The sequence below is a fragment of the Stegodyphus dumicola genome, chromosome X1, assembly GCF_044657685.1.
Source record: "Stegodyphus dumicola isolate Sdum_Otavi_A_Nest chromosome X1, ASM4465768v1".
Taxonomy (NCBI): domain Eukaryota; kingdom Metazoa; phylum Arthropoda; class Arachnida; order Araneae; family Eresidae; genus Stegodyphus; species Stegodyphus dumicola.
Window position 1 is genome coordinate 24232634 of NC_140780.1, and position 22201 is coordinate 24254834.

At 32.5% G+C, this 22201-nt stretch overlaps 1 protein-coding gene across 4 annotated transcripts in view; it reads right to left on the minus strand.

Moving 5' to 3' along the window:
* Nucleotides 1-22201, minus strand: part of LOC118185721 (uncharacterized) — a 74141-nt gene that overhangs the window by 19149 nt on the left and 32791 nt on the right. The window contains exon 1 of one of the 4 annotated variants that reach the window (XM_035355621.2): nucleotides 1781-2101. The exons of the other annotated variants lie outside the window; for them this stretch is intronic. The gene's annotated coding sequence lies outside the window, so the exon portion shown is untranslated. Of the gene's footprint in view, nucleotides 1-1780; nucleotides 2102-22201 lie in introns of those variants that run through there. 4 annotated transcript variants of the gene reach the window in all.

Consider the following 22201-nt stretch of genomic DNA (forward strand, 5'->3'; position numbering starts at 1 on the left):
GAAGCTACAAACAAGTTGTTCAACTCTCATTGTAAAATAACATCATATGTATAAAAATCTTTATGAAACTATTCTTATTATAATAAAGCCATGCTTGAAGCGCATTATCTTTCCTCTTCCCCGTTCAGACTAGTAATACGTTGCATATGTATACATTTATTTTGTTCAGATCAGTGGCTCTCAGCTAGGAGCCGTATACCTCTGACCTCCTGGCAGCCATGAGAACGAAATAATATTGGGAAACCTTAAACATATATTAATAAGCCTCATCCGCAAAGTTTTCCCTTGGGCATTATCATGATCTTCATATCATATAGTGTCAGTAAAATAATCCATTTCTTAAATTTTTAGAGAAAGCTTCAATACATAAAAATATAAATAAAATAAAGTACATATATACAACGAATGCATATATTAATCACCCAGAATGAGTAAATGTTAAAAAATATGCATTATACTTTTGAAATAATTTTTCTCTTTTCTTATTTTCTAAGAGCTATCAAAATAAATTCTAAATTAGAATGAGCTACGTACAAAAAAAAAAAAAAAAAAAAAAAAAAAAAAAAAAAAAAAAAGCTGAAAACAGCACTAGATGAAAGGAAGGCCCAGAAGCGATGGGTTAGAAATTCGCATCCCCAAATCACGGATATTTGTGATTGTATGCGAAGAAGATGAATTTTAAATCCGTCGGAAAGAAAGTCCTATCAAAAGATTAAAGAAGGAGTAAGAGGGTGATAAGGCGATTGGATTTCATTCGTCTAAATATTCTTATTCAATATGGGTTCAGTAGGGTAAGTCAAACTGTTTTCACAGAAGCCCGAGGTCTACGAAAAAGACGGATGAACCTGTATTTTCGTTCAAGATTGTTCAACAGCCTGTTCACATGAGAGCTTCGGATAAGGGACAACATATAAAATAAATTCAAGACATTTTTTAAACAATACTTTTTAATTTGCATACTGAATCCTTCATTTGTGGTAGTATTCGTAATTCTCAATATACTATATTTAATAAAACATAATTATTCATTAATGATTCATTTTACAATTTCTTGATAAAAAACTGTTCTTCCACATCCATGGAAAGAAATCAGACAAGGGAAACTACTATAGTGGCAATGAACATTTTGAAAGGGGTGAACAGAAACAAAAAAAGGAAAAAAAAATTCCAGGAAAAAAACACACAATTTTAAATTTTAAAACAAAATATCACGGATTACGGGGAAAAATTAGTTTATTAATACATTAATTAAGGTAAAACAATTAGGTTTCCTATTAAATCACTGAAGACTTTAAACACAGAAATAGAGATAAGCAATCTTTCTGGTACCTAACAGCACATCACAATTAGAAGTGTAATTTTCTTTTCTAAGATCTTTATATTTTCCTCCGTCCTAGTATTATTAACCCTTCACTTTCGCAATAGTTGATTATTTTCTATTGATAATTTCTAGACCACATAATTTTTCAAAAGCTTTAAAAGAATTTTTTTATTATTTTTAATATACATCTCTATATGAATTAATATATAATTAATTCAAATAGGTGAGGAATTTAAAACTTAATTTTATAAAAATTTAGCAGCTCAAGGCACTAATTTTAGTCCTATTTGTTCTTTCGTTTTTTTAAGCCTACTTTATTACATGTTCTTGATATATATATAAGGAAAGGAAATATATTTCCGCAAATAAATAATTAATGCCAAATATGAGTTTGAACCATTTTTCTTTAATTTCTACCTGTCATTCCGCATTCAAATATACTGTAATAATTGTACTTACTTAGAGATGTCTCTTTCTTAGACGACTACGAGAAAAGACTTTTAACGATATACACTCTGCCTAGGGTCCAAAATCAGGACATTCCTTCCACAAACAGGCGGTCTCACTAACAAAGTTTTAGAGAGCTAGCTACCAGTTTTGTATAATTTCTAATTACCAATTAAACTTGCGGGCCTTGAGTTTGACTGATTAAAATATTTATCTGACTGAATGTACTCTTTACAAGAACACTTCTTTTAAGATAAATCCATTCATCCTCCTTTAACAGCATAAGTAGGAGAGATTGCTCCCTTTCGCGTAAGAGATGATATCGAATGTTGGCGAATAGGAGGTGGGTGTGGAGTTTGCAAACTCTCCTACGCTAAAATATGCCGTCATCCCCATAGCGTTATTTTTGAACAGACCAGAAGGGGAGAACTGCCAACAAACACGATATTGAATTAGGAAGAACTGCGACTGCATTTCCCATGAGAGATAAAGATGGTTCAAACATTTTCGCCAACAAGATAAAAAATATGCTTAGAACAGGTAAAAGGTATGGACATTTACGTATTAGAAAACGCATGAAATATGCGCTCCCTAAAATATTTACAAAAAACGATAAGTTCATACTGGAAAATATGTACTAATTCATGGGTTTATAATCATGACATGTTAGTAATATACATAAAAAAAAAAGAGATTGGAATCGAGGATTAAAGCCCTTTTTTGTAAAAGAGACAAAGTAATATAACTGATTAAAAGTAATATAACTGATATAAAGCGGATTAAGTACAGAGGCAATATTATCAAATTATGATTAAAAGGAATGTAACTGATTAAAATAACTTAAACATATAAAAGTAATATTATCAAACTATAAGGAGCAAACAGCTTCTCGATCTTCTATTACAATTTCATAGTAGTTTGTAGTTTTGAAAATGGTTCAAGGTTATTTAATTACGGCAAAGCCCCTGCCTAAGGAAGATATGCTTTTGCAGAGCACTTTCGAAAAGAAACTGCTCGTACTCACGTTACACATGGAGAAAACAGCCTGGCCGTTAGCATGGGTTTGAAACCGGGCTGAATTACTAATATTCAGCGGCTTTAACTGCTCGGCCACTCTTGGGGCAGTTTTGAAGGAATTTCTTCTGATTTTTTAATTAAAAGTAGCGAAATCTCTACCTTGTTTTATTTTTATTCGATCTAACAAGGAAAGCTATCGGACTTCCGGATGAGAAAAGCCACGGAATGTTCAGGGTTGATCCAACGTACGAACAAAACAACAAGCGCAAAGTGTTGCATTTTTAGCAATCATCCCCACAGTAGCATATTTTTAAATGGCGCGAGAGCTCGGTATATTTGCAGATATGGAGAGGCAAACATAATGTATCCGTGAGTCACAAGCTCTTTATGTGATAAGGCACCATGTTGACAGGGTACAAATGTCTCGTATGGCAGTGACAACTGTTTGAGTAATGTGACACAAAATTTGGGAATGTTCAACAGTTATTAAGTAGTAATATGGAGTAATAAGCATGCCGCATGATTAAAGAAATAGTTTGTAATTCTCGTGGTGTGGAACAAATATTAGTAACGGAGGTGAGGTAGTAGTATTTAACAAACAACCAAAAAGTGACGTAGCAATATCTAGCAGGTAACCAACAAGTGCTTTGTACGAGCGTTGTTTATATTGTCGGGGTAATAAAAACCCTTAGCACCAACTGACAAAATATACAGACACCATCGAAAAGAATATGAGGGATATTAAGACGTAATCCCACTGAAGAATCACTTGTAATCTGCAACATACTCTGCCTAGAAATATGTTGTATGGTTTACAAGGTACAGCAGTGCATAGAATTGCAAACCCTTTTGCAAAATGTCTTGAAAATGCACACCATCAAGCTGCAGATTCATTCGAACGTTAAGTTCCATATTACTACAGGTTTCTTGCGCGTTATTTTCTAATATCTTTTAACGAGGAAGAAGCAGCCCGGCCATCGTATTAGTCCGGAACACTGTCCAAGATTCAAATTTCTTCGCAAACTTTATGATACGTTAAGCCGTTTAACATGAAACTTTAGTTTACAAATGTAATTCGTGGACTGAAAACCATTCATCCCATAAAATATTCGTAAATAAAACTTAAACTGTTTTCTTCATACCAATTAATGTAAAATTAATTAATCCGTTCCTTGACCACAAATAAAGTTTTACAACAGTACTGTGTATGCAAATTCATTACGCAAAACCCGTGGAAATCATGAAAAGAAAAAGAAGAAGGAAAGAATAAATAAAATAGGTAGAAATTTAGTTTAATTTTACTGTTCTTAGAAAGAACGGCATGGCGAAGAGGAAGGGAAAAGGGAAAGGCAAGGCAAGTTGTTGTTTGGATAGGGATTTTCCTTTAATAAGATTATCAGATAACTGGCTTTGTTTCTTCTTTGTCTTTTAACCCCACTCCACAAGTGGCCAAGTGGTTAAGACCCCCGAATGCTGGTAGTTCAACCCGGATTCAAAACGGGGCAAACGGGCTAGCTGCATTAATGGTTTTCGTATTTTTCCTATTTGTAAAGTGAATACGAGCCAGTTTTCCTTAGAAAGCCCTCCACGATGGCAACCTTTCCCTCAGACATATAGCCCTCGAGTGCTTTGGAGTATTCCAATAATTTAATTTAACCTAAGCTTTTAGAGCCACTCTGCTTGAGATTCGCTGGATCTCTGCTTCAGTCAGAATATTAAAATGATGTTTCAGAAATTTTTAGGCGCTAATTGTGTCACTTTACTTCTATGATACATCTGTGTCACACACACTTTACTTCTGTGTCACACATAGTTTACTTCAAAACACCTTTGCATGTGTGCTCACATGTTCGTTACTCAAGACAGCGTTCATCAATCGATATGTTTTTTATTTAAAAAAATTGTCCGTGAATCGATCTATTTGTGACAAAAAGCGTTCGTTACCCATAGTTCCGCTGTACTTTACTTCCCACTGAAATGTTCCAGAAAAATTCCTGATTTATTTCCTTTGCAGAGTGTGTTAATATACATTTCTAATAAAATACTGCATCATCCCGAAAGATGTTTAATAACTCAATGAAGCTCACGCACTCTACCACTGAAGCAATAGCTACCTGATGGGAATATGCCATAAGGAACTATGAGATTATCATGAATATGCTATCATGCATTTCATAAGGCTCAAAGTTACTTGGAAACAAAGTATCGCTTTTGTATGTACAGAAGAGAAAGAAATATACATGTTTCATTGGTAGAACTGGGCCTTATCTATCCTATCCTAACGTAACCAATCTATTTCCTCTGGCCTTGAGGCATCAAGCATTTGAATTTAAGTTTTAAAAAAAGTAAAACCTCAATTTTCGACTTTAGTCGCAAGGGAATATCTTGATTAATTTAGAAGTCAAACAACAATCTTGATTAGTTGAAATTATATTGCTCGATATAAAATTAATTATTATTTAATATTTATATATAATTAAAAGGATTTAACGGAAACCTGAATCTCAAATGTGAGAAGACTACAGGTTTAACTGCATTCATTTTTCTTTCCAAATGTGTTGCTATTTAGACTAAAACTTGAATCTATACAAGATTATGCTTTAGTTAAAAAGCAATTGAATTCGTCCGGATGTCAACTACAGTACACAATCCAGTTTTAAATTTTTGCGCAATTTGAGCCTAATATATATGTCTCTACTACAGGGCACCAAGTACAACGTCAGAATGCATTTTATTTATATTTGCAGAACAAGGCATGACAGCATAATTAAGCATTGCTATGTACTTATCATTTATGTCTCCATATAAAAAATTCAAATTAATTTATATTCATATTTACTTTTTTTTCCGATTTCCTGTGAAAATGCTATAGAAGCAAATTTGAAAAATAATAACAGATGTTGAATTTAAAACTAACAAACCGATTTCAAACCAATCTTCAAATTACCTCCTACTTTTAACTCATTCCGAAGCAAATATTTCTTTTACTCACGGATGAATTCATCAGATTCCGAAGAAAGCTGAATAAAAAAGATAAAGCGTAAGGCAAATTGCCAAGTCTATTTTTATTCCGAAAAATTGTTAAGAGTAAAAACGCGAAAACGCTCCTTAAAATTAAAAAAAATAGAAATGGATTCAAGCTAAATAGAAATTTCTCGAATGTAATTCCAAATGAATGAAACTCAAAAGGGATTTGATCCATGACTAGAATTTAAATTTCGTTCTATATTCTTGATTAAGAGAAAAGGTGGCTATTCATCCAATATGCCATACACAGGAAAAGCCTGCTCGTGTTGTGACGACGAACTTCGTTTTCAGACGATTTTGGTTTCCTGTGGAGGCGGTCGCCTTATAAAACATGATTATCGCTGATGTTCAACACCACTTTGTTTATTACGTTCTTAAAAGCTACTAAACACTTTCAGAGGGAACGATCTACAGATGCTGGGTACCAAGGGGGTAGATTCACTGTACATACATTTAAAATAGACGATGAAAATTTTTTTACCATTTGCCTTGTAAAGGCATTAGGACTTTTTTGATGCAGGAGTCATGAAAATGAGCAATGCCTTCGCGGGATTCGAACCACGGTCCTCTCGAATACGCGCCGAATGTGCTGACCACTACATCACGAACGAAGGCACGCTAAGAAGGCGGGAGAAATACGTTATATACAACCCCCTCTTAAAGGGCGACTTGGGATTAGGGGACACAATCGTCAAATCCTGGTGGTGGAGAATCATCATCTAATACCTTTTTAGTTCGGGTGCCACCGTAGAGACATTAGATATTTTTAAAAGTAGGAGAGATGAAAATTGAGCAGTGCCCTCGCCGGGACTCGAACCACGGAATACGCGCCGAGTGTGCTGACCACTACACCACGAAGGCATGCTAAGAAGGCGAAAGAAATACTCTATAGCCTAAAAAATTATATATTTACGAAAATTGAATAATCTAAAATTCATTGAATTCGAAAACAAGTTTTTCTAATACTTGCGCAAATGCTGCAAAGTAAGATAATAATAATTTATTTACTAAAGAAATATTGATTATATTATTTCCTAACATAAATTTAGTAGAATGTATCAAATAGAGGGAACCAGCATGTAGAAAGTTTAATCCCGAAAATTTTTTAAAGGAACTTGAATGTAAATCATGAATCATAAATCTTTTTAAGGGGGCTTGAATATAAATTATGAATAACAAAATTTCAACTTTTGAAAAAGAAACTAAAAAACAAGTAATTATCGCTATTGATCGGAAATTAGTTGACTTTTCAATAATTAATAACACTAATTAATAAGGAACAATAATTAATAAATGTGAAGGTGTTTCGTCTTTTTACTCAAGTAAGAATGATGATGCCAAACTGGCAAATTAAGTTAGTTCCTTTAGAAATTTTGAGTGAATAGCCAATTTAAATAGTGAAATTTACAAGATACTTGAGTAAATGTCCTCCGACACCTTTGCTTTTATGCATGTTAATTCAAGGCTATTTTTATAAAAATAAACATAATAAACAGTAGTAAAGCCAACCAATTTCCGATCAATAGCGATAATTACTTGTGTTTTACTTTCTTTTTTAAAGTTTGAACTTTTGTTATTCATGATTTAAATTCAAGTCCCCTTAATGTTTTTTCATGATTTACATTCAAGTTCCTTTAAAACACAATTTTCGAAATTAAACTTTCTTACATGTGGGTTCCCTCTTTCTGATACATTCTACTAAATTTATATTAGGAGATAATATAATCAATATTTCTTTAGTAAATATATTTACGAAAATATATATATACACACTAATTAACTATATATCAAATAGAAAATCTAAATATGTGATACACATACATATAGAAAAATACAGAAGAATGAATTAAGTCTATTTATAAATTTATTAGGAGATAATATAATCAATATTCCTTTAGTAAATAAATTATATATATATATATATATATATATACATATATATATATATACATATATAAAAATAGAATAAGGAGGTGAAGAACTGCTCATAGTCTCCTATGGCGCAACAACCCTTTTCTACCGCTTATGAGGTTTGAATCCCAGTCGAAGTCCAAGTCTTGACAGTGGCAGTGAGCTAGAGTACAAGCTATGACGAGAGTACTTGAACTTATTGACCCGTGGATTTCTCTGATTAGGACTCGTCCGGTGCAAGACAAAAGGGTGAGTATGGTTAGGAACACTCCTCTGGCAACGTATTTTCAAACAAATGTTACTAAAGGCTAATCACCGGCTTTGTTGGTGCAGCGGTAATATGCATGTTGAACCCCAGTAGAGGTTCAGAATTTCAGAGTATTACAATAACAGCATAATCTCAAAGTTTAAATTATACGTATACAAAACTAAAATCATAAAGTTGAAGATTTCACTAATGAGAAAGAGAGAGAGAGAGAAATATCCAGAATCACTTTCGGAAATGGATATCATAGTATAAAGATTGGATTATTCATTTTAGGAAGTGATTTTTATTCAGTGATAATAAAATTCAACACATGAAAATGTTAGCCTAAATGGTGGAAGGAGGTCTTTAATATTTAGGCTACGTTTTGAGTTACATGCATAAATTAGAGAAACAAGTTTACAGATGACAGGCTATCGTTGTAAATGAATGTGCAGCGAATATCTTCGGGAACTTACAAGTAAATACATGCAAAAGATGGCACGCATGGTAAAATATGGATGCATTCAAAGAAAATTACGAACAGAAATTACAATGTTACGCTCGGGAAAAAAGCGTGCAATATAGTACAGTTAATGTATATGTAGATAGATTTGATCATATAATAATTATACGCATATTCATGAACTAATGTTATATAAGATGTCTCTATAGATATTAAGAATAAGAGGAATGTCTCAAAGAATAGATTAGTTTAGGCCAAGCACGTTATTTCAGACCATGCATAAGTATATATTATGAAAAGATTCGAAAATTTTATAGAAACATTACTATAATAGTTTCAGGTTCTAAATAATGAACTAAAATGTAATATATTGTTCATAAAGTAACAGCATCTGGTTGTCAAGCGTCAAATGCTTTAGATAGAATTTGCCTTATCACTGAAATATGAAATCATATGCTAAATGGGAAGGGGGTAGAATGTGCATAAGAACCAATTTATTAAACAGTAATTTTACCTGTACAAATGAAACTAACAGCACCATATAGACCTCAATTCCCATGTCTTCCTAATAACTTCAAACAAAAATTTTTTAGAGGCTTAATAATTTAAAGCACATTAAAAGACCTTACTTCTATCACTTTTATCATTCAAAACAATGTATTAAAGGTTATACGATTCATTAGTGTAAAAATTATTAAGTGCTTTAAAATTACATGCACTGTGAGCTACAGAGTATGATAATAGGTCAACTTTCATCAGATGGTTCTCTATTTTGATAACGTAAATTAATTGACGCAAGCATGAGCAGGCCAACTAATGGCTGAACGGATTAGACCTCTGAACACTGGCAACTCGACTCAGGTTTTAATCCTGAATAATCTTTAAATGTCTGGCTGTATGGGAATTTTTGTGGTTTTCCTCGGTTGCAACATGAATACAAGCCAGTTTCTTCTCTTACGCCCCTAGTGTAGTTATCAATGATCTAATACATCCATTTTTCCAGCATGGGAAAGGTTACAAAAAGTTTTTAAGCTTTCTAATGATATTTTGCAAATGAAATTGAAGAACGAGTTAGCTCTACTATACAAGTAGAATCCTAGGCGCAAGAAAAAATATCGAATAAAATTCGCACACGACTTTTTCATAGTTAATTATTTATTCATTCATTTATTTATAATTATTATTTCAACAAAGCGCTGGCAAGTTGGTTTCGTTCGAAATGACAAAAACAGAATTTTTAATAGCCTATATAAACGTCTGAGCTAGATATTTAATTTTTTTCCTTGCAATTATTGAACTGTCTTTCCATTTTCATTGCCCTTTTCCCACCCGTTACTAATTCCATGCACATGTTAATAAATCCAGATAAAGCATCAGCTTTCATACTACATTAAAATTCTCTTTAAATGACAGACGAGGTAGAATTATTCTCGCATGTAAAAGCGATAATAGAACGGTAAACCGAGTTTCGCTTTTACCATCTTAAACTATTTCTCTTTTAGTAAATATTAGCAACGAGGGCATAAAATTAAGAAACAAATCATGTGGTTAAAAAAAATTTATATCATAGTTCCATAAACAGAGTGAATACAACAAAGCTATAGAGTCATTAGGTTATTTTGAAACAGAATACGTGAAAAATGCGCAGTGTGCTCGCCGGGATTCGAACTTAGACCTCTCTAATACGCGTCGAGTGTGCTTCCAATTACACCACGAAACCATGCGGAAAAGGAGGAAGAAAATACCTTACATACTTCCTCTTTTAAAGGGCGACTGGGGATTAGGGAACCCAGTCGCCCAAATCCTGGTGATGACGAATTATCGTCCACCACCTTTTAGTTCGGGCGCCACTTGTAGAGTCGTTACGTTTTTTTTTGAAGCAGGAAACTTGAAAAGTGTGCTGTGCTCTTGGCCTGGACTCGAACCTGGATCTCTCGAATATGCGTCGAGTATGCTTCCAATTACACCACGAAGGCAAGTGGAAATTGTCATAGTACTTGAAGGAAAGGACGGAGAAAATACCTTATAAAGCTATTTGGTTATAATAAATGATATATGACAGGGTCGTATACGTCGGAGTTCTCCCCACTAATAAACATGAAAAAGCATTGATATTGTGCATCAAAGTTGTCATTATATATAAAATTAAAATAAATAAAAAAATGAAGCATAAGCAAGTAAATAATGAATAGGCATAATAATTAAATTAAAAAAAAGGGAAAATTCTGACATGTGAATTCATTGTTTTTGAATACCTTTAGAGAATACTAATTCTATTAAATTATTAAAATGTCAACAAATAACTGCATTAAAGTGATTCATTTAGCCATTCAGTAAAATCTCCCTTGAACCTCATCTTCTTCTCGTACTCTTAGGGTGTTAGAATTGTCATTGTAATTGGAGGAAAAGTTTCTTCTCAGCGGCATCTTTAAATTACGAGAAAGTTGGCACGGATATTTTTCAGAGATTGTATCTTGAAATGAGCAGAGTATTCTTTTTGACACTGTTTTCTTTGTCACTGTTTCAAGTGCTTCGATATCTTCCGTGAATAAGGATATAGTACTAGAATAGCATTCAAAGTGCTAATAGGGCTAAATCAGAAAAATACTTATAAAACAATTTATATAATTTTTTACAATTTACAATAAGGACTGCACATAATTAAATATGAGCGTAAGTAAATAATTAATAATAATAATTATTGTAATTACGCTTGCAGAAAACTCAAGCATATAAGCATATAATGTTCTAACTAGTAATCAAAAATATATCCTCACTTTGCGGGATTATACCATATTATATATTTGATATTTACAGCAGAATCTCGATGATCATACAGAAACGGGATGGAAGGATAACACGAAACTACCCAAGATGCGTTGTTAAAAATCCTCAGATAACTACCGAAGATAAATGGCAGAACCTTGATAGAATCTCTTAACAAAAATAAACATTTTACTACAAATGTGGTGCAATACGAGATTGATGTTATAGCTGGATAATACCTTCAACAGTGAAATTATTTCAGTAGAAAATAAAGATAGGTCCATTACGATACATAAAGTGCATTATAAAAGAGGTGTAATTGAAAAGGAACACTATTAACACTCAGCACTAGAGGACGTGAATTCATACTTTTCAATGACTGAATTCGCGACTAAAATTAATTAACACTTATTACATGCAAATGCAGTTCCAAGTTGTTACATTTATATCATTTGCAGACAGCATTCCTGCTATTATCGTCTTTTCGCATATTAATAATTAGTACAGACTACTAACTGGGAGTATTTATCTACAAATACATTGTGGTAGATATTAAAGGAAATCATGATACAAAATCTTTAAAGTTCAACATGCTGTTTTGCACAATAGCTTGTAGACACATTAGGATTTTTTTCGAAGCCAGAGAGATGAAAAAATAGCAACGTCTTCGCCGAACTACGGACCTCTGGAATACGGGCCCAGCCTGCAGAACCGCTACACCACGAAGGCACGCTAGGAAACCGGGAGAAATACCTTATATACTTCTCTTTTTTAAGGGCGACTGGGGTTTTTAGGGGACCCAATCGCCAAATCCTGGGTGTGGAGCATCCTCATCCAACACCCTTTTTAGTTTGGGCGCCACTGTAGAGACAGTAGTATTTTTTGGGAGCAGGAGAGATGAAAAATTAGCAACGCCTTCGCCGGGAATCGAACCACGGACCTCTGGAATACCGGCCCAGAGTGCAGAACCACTACACCGCGAAGGCACGCTAGGAAAGCGGGAGAAATACCTTATAAGCTAATTTGTAACATAGTCAGGTCAATAGTCAAGGTTGTTGCTCTAAGAATTGCAACTGACTTCAAAGGAATCTATCTTGAAAAAAAAAAAAAAAAAAAAAAAAAATCAGTTTCAGTAATAAATAATAATAATAATGAAAATAATAATACAATTATTATTACTATTAAAATCCTACAATTATAATAACTCGTATTATGAAGGATTAAGATTGCTTGTTATGTCAGTAAGCGAAGAGGTAGTGTAATCAGGAATCTATTACATTTGATTTGGTTTAGTTGATTACGGCAAAGCACAATAGGGCTACCTGCCTATGAGGAAGGGATGCTTTTGTCGAGGACTTTATAAGGGACACTAGCTCGTATTTACGTTACACATGGGAAAAACCACGAAAACGCCCATGCAGCCAGTTCATTCGCCTGGAATCGAACCCAGGTCGGAACAACCAGTGTTCAGCTATTTTACCGCTCGGCGCTGGTGGGCCCTCTACTGTTTTTGGAGAAACGGATTTAATCGGATAGAATACGGATTTAATCTTTGCCGGAAATTTAGAAACGGATTTAATCTTTGCCAGTCCCGTGGGACTTTTTAATTTATGTACAATTCTTATAAAGCACAAAACTTTGCATTTTTCAAGCTTTTCATACCTCAATAATTATATTCTGCCAACGCATAATAAAGTTAAACTCCATTTCTAATATTGATTTCAGTGCACGGATTGATCTTAGGTCCTTTTTTGAAATCGGAGATCTGGCTGCATATCATCAATATTTATAAGAAACAATTTTTTTTTATAAACAAGCGAATAGTCTTTTTCTACTTTAAAATCAAATTAAATAAACGGCAAAATCAAATACACGGCATTCAGCATTCTTAGTAACAAAGCTTAAAACGTCAAACCAAAGAAAAAAAATTAAGAACTACGACAGAAAGTTAATTAAGAACACAAAATTCTATATTAAAAGTTAATTTTTTCATAACCTTAGCATCATATGTCTTTGAGAGTGGAAAACACAGGAAGGTAACATAAAAAATAAGTTTTGATTTTATATGACATCCTTCTGTTACATCAATGCCACTTGAATCACATATTCAGATATATAATTTTAACTAATTATTAAGAATTCAAAACCACAGAATAAGAATAAATATTGTTCTCTACGCCTAGACATAGCTTTTGAAAGACTACTAGCTATTTATATATTTTGTCATAACCAGAAACACTACATAACTGCGTTCAATCCATTTCCATTTTTACATTAAAACTTCTGTGGGGTAAAATAAGCAAAATTTTCTGAAGCTGAAGAATATAAATATCATAACTAGCTGTTACATAAAACACATATTAAGTCCCTTCAGACAAAGCAAGGATGTAATGTTAAAATTAAGTACGAAGTAACAGTAAATTGTTATAAAATCTCAGAAGTATAGTAAATGGCTTAAAGCAGAGTATTCTGAAGCAAAAATCATTAGAAAAACTGTTCAGCCCGTCTATGAAATAAGAGAGTTTGTGTGTATGGGTTTGCATAGCATAGCGCAGAGACAGACAGAAATACAGACAGAAGTAGTGACAGAAGTAGTGTAGACAGACAGAAGTAGTGAAGTGTAGTACAATGGTTCTCCAGATTGGCCTAATGAAGCAACTTGAAGCGATTTGTTTCAAAATTCTACTTAAGATTTTTTAATATTGTTTAATTAGATATATTTAGAATTGCTGCTGAAACGAGTTTTCGTAGATTTGTTTTGCACATATGCCTTCGCTTACCACCAATTTAGTGAGAGAGAGAGAGAGGAAAAAAGAAAAACTTTTAAAAGAACTTTGCCTCCATACCTTTAATGGAGTTGAAAAAAAATCTCTCGATTTTTTTTTCAACCATTGAAGATCTGTCGTGTCACAATTTTTGATATCCCAACATAGCTGTTATAAAGTTTTAAAATTTTCGTAATAGTGCTCTCTGTTCAGAGTGCACAGTGCAAAGCAAAAGACAAAATCTATCACACACGTGTATCACTTTGCATTCACGATTGGGAAAAAATATCAGTAGAGGATATCACAAGTAAAACTTGAACGAAACGGAAACGATATGCTAATATCTAACGATTAGAAATTTTCTATTTGGTAAGATATACTCAGTTTTTTTTAGAGAGCTGATTCAAATAACGTGTCTAACTTGCAGTTCTAAATGCACAACAAATATGCTAGACGCAAACTTTTGAATGACTTTTATAAAAACTTTTGAATAACATCTAAGTCGCTAAGACAGTAAAATTTAATTAAACTAATCTAGGGGTTCCGAAAAAATGATTGATTTAATAAAGATAAATCTTGAGTTTTTTAAATTTATAATAATATAAAGATATTAAATAAATTTTATGAAAATTTTTGAATAACATCTAAGTTGCTAAGATACTAAAATCTAATTAAACTAATCTAGGGGTTCAGAAAAAATGATTGATTTAATAAAGATAAATCTTGAGTTTTTTAAATTTATAATAACATAAAGATATTAAATATTATTTTCCGCTAAAATTAAATTTGAGAGCTCTCCATCATCCTAATCCCATCATCTTCTCCATCTGAGGGAGAACATGCATTATCCAGGTGAACAGAAACGAAACAGAAAAATATAATATACATCTTTTTAAATTCTGCATTTTACAATAAGAGAAGATGTGAGCCTTTAATCTGACCACAAGCAGGGATGCATTCAAAAGTATCCAATCGGTTTTCTTCGAATTCGAAACCACTGCAACGTAGCCCAGAGCGAGACAGCGTAGCGTTATCTACTCATAAAGCATGTCGTGTCCACATCCGCTCTGGCTGAGTTACGACGTGATTTTCTTTTTTTTTCGTTTTTAAAGAAAAGAAAGAGATTCCCTGTTATCTGAAAATAATATGCTTCAGTGTTTAATCTAGTGCGTCAAGTTTTCAGTTTTGTTTATAAAACGGAGCTAGATACTAAAAGTTAATCTCTTTGATACTGACATACATGTATATGCAGGAATGCATTACATGAAAGGGTAACTTGTTTATTTATAATTCAGTTAACAAGAGTATCATTTTTTAATTATAAGATTCTTTAAGAAATTTCGGGAAGAAAAAATTTGTAACTCAAGAAAGAAAAACACAATTGTAGTTAAGGGTTCTTTAATATAAACCATGGATATAAAATTATTGCACCATGCACTATCTCATAATAAATAATTTTCCTAACAATTCTTAAATTTATAATAAAAAATACAAAACAAAACATTATTTTACACAACTTTAATGGAAAATTATTTATTGTGAGTTAACAATCGCAAAACACAGTAGAGTCGAAATTATTCTATCTTATTATTATCCGGCATCACGTTTTATCCGATATAAAACAGAAACCTTATCCCTCAGAGAAATGAAATTACTATTAACACTACTGTACCATGTGTTTCATTCAAGGTATATTATCTGCAATGGTACAAAGTAAGACACAGTATTAATAACAGCATCACGGACGTCGCATATGCAAGAAAATAGTAATGCATTGTAACAATTCCCGAGTATTATTATTTGTATTACTTTCATGTTGTTGCTTTTACTTGCATCGATTGAACATTCATATTTTAATCTAATGTGTGTTTTGTTTGTGCTTTATTAAAATATGTCCTTCCATATTGGCGGAATATAGCTGCCAGCAAGAATATCAACACTGGAAACAAACCTCATTGTAAAGCAACTTACTAAATTTTACGGTCCGTTTTATCATTTTCTTCAATACCTATCACAATAAATTTTGTAAAACTCTTAGTGCACATTTTATCGAAATAAACCTATTCTTTATTTTAGAATTAAATAAATATTCAGTGGTAGGTATATCAAAAGATAAATTTACTCATTGATTTCAAACTGTCTTTCATTCAGCGAAAATTTGTGATAAAATGTTTACTGTTAAGCGCGTCCTCTTTTAATAACGGATCCTCGATAATACCGATAATACTGCGCTACCTGGCATTCACGATTCCTTCTTAACTCAGCCTTTTTTTGTGCCGGCTAACTGGAACGTTTCTGTACATTTTTAACATTAATTTGGTTGGATATTTATTAAGAATGACTAACATAAATATGTACGAAAATTTGTGTTAGCACAAAAGGATAAATTTCCTTTGCCTTTATTGTAGTCAATTCAATACGCGTATTTTCGTTCATGGCGCAGGTTATTTGCTGCTGCTCACAGATAAATCTTATGACTTCAGAAGACAGCCAGCTATCTAACCATCACAATTAAGTGGAGGATCATTATTATAAGGATGATGTATAGCAAGAATAGCCATACCAACCAAATCTGAAACTCTCATGAGTTGTTCTACGTTGCTATAGCAACAGACTGGTACGCATTTCCTGCAGTCACTCTTGCTCCAACATATCTCATACTACACTATTTTTTTTTTTTTTTTTTTTTTTTTTTTTTTTTTGTGTGTGTGTGCGTGTGTATGTGCAGAAGAGCACATTGTCTGCAGAGGAGTTAGTTGATCAAACGTTTATTTTTTATTCATTTATATATTTTATAGAACTTATTAACTCTACTTGTGTAGCAAACTGATAATTTAAGAATTAATTGAATAAAATGTAAATCTCTTTTCTTCTCAAATCGAAAACTTCAATATTCAATAATAATCGAGTGCTTATAACATATTTAAAAAGAGTATTTCAGTACCAGAAAAGGGATAGATAGCCCACCAAGCAACTTGAAATCACATAGCATCTCAAGGTCGGAAATGCTTTCCGAACGTGGTAGATAGCGTTGATCTGATCATTCTCGCAACGCATATCGATTGTACAAGAAACGCTATCTAGTGAGATGCTCGCTCCAGACACTAGCTCAAACGGATTCCTTCCAGAGAGCTTACTTAAGTCGGAAACAATAGGCACGGAGTCTAATAGACATCGAAGAGACTGTGCTACATCTTGTACAGGAAGGACACTTCGAATATGCAAGTTACAGCGCTTGGGGTTCTCAGCAGCATCTGAAGGATTCTGAGAGAAAGCGAAACGCTTCCGTATCATGCGCATCACGTCCAACCGGATGATTATGCACCTCAGTTTGCTCTTGCATAATGATCATATGTAAAGAATGAAGTTCTAAAAGCTCAAAATTAAAACAAATTTGAAATCAATCACTAAAGCTGCTTGAGATTTAATTAAAGAAAAATTTTAAATTTATAAATTAGAAGAGAAAGGATGGATTTTTCAGGATGGTATAATCTATTTTTTCTAATTTATAAATTCTAAAATTGTGTTACACACACATATATATATATATGTGATGTACCAGCTTTAGTCGTAGCTTAAATTATCAGACGATAAGTTTAAAAAAAAAAAAAAACAGGATCCATTTATTATTATTCAGGAGAAATAGCAGTTACAAAATCAGATATCCGGAGTAAATAAAAAGAATTACTAATAACTTTTTGTAAGAAGTTTACTGCATCGTGACATTTAAGAAAAAGCCCTCAAAATTCTTATGCGAGTCCTTTTATAGCCTCTGGAAAGGCGGAGCTTCAAAGAAATGACGTCAGCCAATCCAGTTCGCTTTAAATATTTCTAGAACATTCTATAACTGTACGTGTAGAAAAGGCGGGAAAAACAACTTAACTACGGGGCTGTGGATTTAATTCCACGTACTTTCAAATAAGAGAACGTCGCCATTAAAAATGAAAAGAACATACAGTTAGAATTTTAAGTGTATTCTTGACTATGGAATTTCATTATTACATATATATATATATATATATAATTTATTTCCTAAACAGTATTGATTAATTGATTATATTATCTCCTAAGTTTAATTAAAGTAGAATTATTTTAAAAGTGTGCAACCATACTGGTAAGTTATATTTTGAAAGAATGGATTTAAGATCACACAGCATTTATATATATATATATATATATATATATATATAATTTATTTCCTAAACAGTATTGATACATATATATATATATATATATATATATATCGTATTTACTTGAGAAAAAGACCTCCTTTTTCTATATTTTTGTTCTAAAATTTGATGTAGTCTTATTAACGGGTATTTTGATGAACGAAATTGCAGAATGAGAGGAAGAAGTTTAATAATCATGTTATAAAGAATAATTACCGTATATATAAATTGCATAACTACCGCTAATTATAATATCCACATCTAGCTGAGCGATTTCAGTTTAGGCTTTCATCCCATATACTAACTGGTCACTGGTACCTCTGAAAATAAATAGGTAACAAAGTATCAGTAACAATGTCCTTGAGCCACAGTTACGCTACTGCTATTCAAGGAAATTCTGGAGGAAGAGGAAAAGCGTCTCTTTCTTTTTCTCAAAATTGCTGCAAGATTAAAAAATAATATTCACCTACACTTTCCTTTCTTAAAATTTGGCCAAAAATATGAAAAGGGTCTTGTACTCGATTGGCCGGGAGGGCTTATTTTCAGGTAAATATGTTATATGCAGGTCTGTCTGTATGTATGTATGCATGTAATGAAAATGACACAGCAATATTGATGGCGTAGAATGTAGATCCCTAACAAAGAGCAAATTTAGCGGCCGAGGCAGCTTAAATACTAACGTATATTTTGATTGAATTTGCAGCCGCAATTCACTTGGCACTCTAGTCCTGCCTATTCAAGAACATGTACATTTTTTGTATTGCGATAGGAAGAAAAGCAGCAAGCCAGCGTCTTAACGGCAAGCGAGTTAGAAGCAAAAGTACGCAATTATCCAACATGGTAGCCAATAGAGAGAAAGGTTCCAGTTCTCGAAATTTTGAGTTCAGGTTCTGCATTAGCTCCGTCATCAGCGTTATTAAGTCGCATGCATGGATTGATCTAGAAATGACGCAGTTCAGAGAGCAGTTTTAGAATAGACAGAAGAACTTAAGGGGTTATTGCTTATTTAAATTATCATTTTCATTTACATATATTTTATCTTAGATATATGTATGTATGCATGCATATACACAAGGTAAAACAAAGATCAAGCATCATCTGGATATTGGATGTACATAATTAACCATCCACATAGCATATAAACAATAGTTCTCGAAATGTGGGCCCAGACAATTTATTTTTGGTGAGTAAAACTTAAGTGCTCTTTTGCTTACTGTGCAATTATATATATATGTTACGGTGAAACACCGAAATCTGCAGAATGTCGACTTTCACCGGTGAATGTCAACATTCACATAGTCGCTTAGTGTACGTCCGAAATATTTTCTTATTTCTGACTTACACCGGTAAATGTCGACATTCACCATGTACTAATGGTGAATGTTGAACATATAAGAATATTATATTTTCTTCTCTGTAATTCAGTTGCAGAGAAACGCATTTGAGACTTAAAATAAGAACTTAAGAACATAAGAACTTAAAACACACAGTACATTCAAAATGAGAAAGGAAAATAATAGAAGTTAAAAACTTACTAAATTATGTGATTCAAATCTTATTTATTGCAACAACTTAAACTACTATGGCAGTTTGAATTGCACAAGATGCCTTTGCTTTTACAACTGCATTTATTTGTGGAACACTTCCTTTTGCAATGACAGCGTGTACATATACTCCTCTCTTTTTGACGTACACCAGAGCATGTCTGTGATTGTCGACATACACCGGTGAGGGTCCGAATGTACAAGAATCTAATGCAATATTCGATCTTTCACCGACGTATTTGGTGAATGCTGACATTCTCCAATTTCGGTCTTTCACGGTAACATATGTTTATATATATATATAATTATTATTATTATTATTATTATAAGTAAGGTTGTAAGAACAAACGAAAAAAGACCAATTTAGGTCAAAATTTTGCGCATTGTGCTGCAAAATTAAGGAAATTAGAAGATAAAATTTAGTAAGCTCGCCAAAAAGTTACCAAAAACTGTGGCTCCAAAAACTCCAACGTAAGCATATTTAGTTGCTATGAAAAGTGTGAAAAAGGAGAAAAAATATTTGAATATTTACAAGTTAAATTAATAAAAAAGCTATATGCTAAACAAATTAGGAAATTTTAACTTAGTAAAAAAACAAATCAATTGAATAAGGTAAAATAATAGGCTATATGCTAAATACAAAGTAAATTATAAAACACAGTAAAATACTAATCAATTGATCAAGGTAAAATACAAAAAATATATTAAAATTAAGAAGCGGAAAATGGTTAATTAGCCCAATTCGAGGTTCATTTTGGCTTTTCAAGGGAAATTTTTTAAAATGAATTTCGAACCAAGCTAACTCCATTACGCGTTTCGAATAAATTATTAATAATAGTATACGATTATTTATAATTAATTTATATTACATTACATTTTCTAGAAGTCTCATATCTTTCACAGTAACGTTAGGCATGTGGGTTACAATAAGTCGCAACTGTATGCATGTAAGGTCAAGGGGCTATCGCGTATTTTTTTTATTCGCTTTTATTTATACCTATATTTATACACTTTGTTATTCAGTTAATTATTTTCTCTAAATTTCATAATATCCTTCTAGTGTGCGACTTTTGTCTAATTTTTCTTGTTTTAAAATCTTTATGGGAATAAGTAAAGCAATAAAAAATTAATATTGTACTTCGCTGAAAAATTATATTATCAGAAAATATATAGAGGAATCAAAGAAAACCCAGACTAAAGGAACGGGAAGAATTAAATGTTACGCTAATTGGTGAAGCAATTACTATAACATGTTTCCCTTTTAATTAAATGAAATCATTAGCTTCAATAAAGATAACCTTTGCTATTCTCTAATCAAAGCTAAACGGGAAGATACTCAGTTGGATATAATAAAAATGACTGTAGTCTTTGTTTCTCCCAAACAGGTTAAATACAACATTTGCCTTCGCTGGGATTCGAACAACATTTGCATATGTTCATCATCCTTTATTTAAACAGCATATATTGTTTCGATGAACTAATTTAAAATAGCATATACTATTTTAAATAACTAGTTCAAGACAGAATATGTTATTTTGAATGATCAGTTATCTAATGACCAATTTTGCTGAGATAATACCGTGAAAGAGGTAGTTCAGAAAATTTGTCTTGACTGTATATTTCATATTACTAAATAATTATAAGATATTCTCCAATTTTCGCATATAGTGCACTTTTTGAAAGCTTTGATTTTAGCGATTTATTATGGAGGAAGTCTTTCAAACGAGTTCCCTTGAAATTGTTACTCAGCATTTTTTTAGCAATGTAATATAAAAGAAAGTCAAGAATAATCATGGTCAAAAATATCCTTCAGCCTCATTTCACCAGGAGTTTAGCAAATTTCCAATTTTTCGCTTAAACTAAGATCTATTACAGATCGTTACAACCAGGTGGTATTTTCGTAACGCATTATATATCCAAGGATACTAGTCATTCTTCCTTTTAAGGGATAAGCTCAAACGTCTCTATTACAAATTAGTTAAAAAATTCGATTTTAAAATCATAGAAAACAGCAAGTTTAGAATAAATAATTTTCTTCCATATAAAAGAGAAACCAAAATTAGAGACTATGAAGAATTTGAACAAACGAAAAAGACTTAAAATAGGACTATTTTTATAAGCAACACAATTCACTTTTACAACATTTTTCTTAACAACGCAGTATTTTAAGTCTGGAAGTCATGTTTTTTAACCTGTTCAGAATGCAATAATGCTTATTTATTTACTGCAGTTTTACACATTTTCCTGGCCTCCTGGCACTTAGAAGAGACTTTTCCGCTTTTCGAAGTACAAAAAACAATTATTCCAGCTAAAAGAGCTGTTCACAAGCACTTATTACTATTTTCTTTACTCATCGTTGATAGGAGCTAAGTTCACGCTACGGGAAATGGACATGGAAAGACATGGAAAGTGCACTATGCCTTCGCCGGGATTCGAACACCGGACCTCCCAGTTGCTAGCTGGACGTGCTATCCGGTTATAACACAAAGGTATGCGGTAAGGAAGAAGAAAATACCATATATAC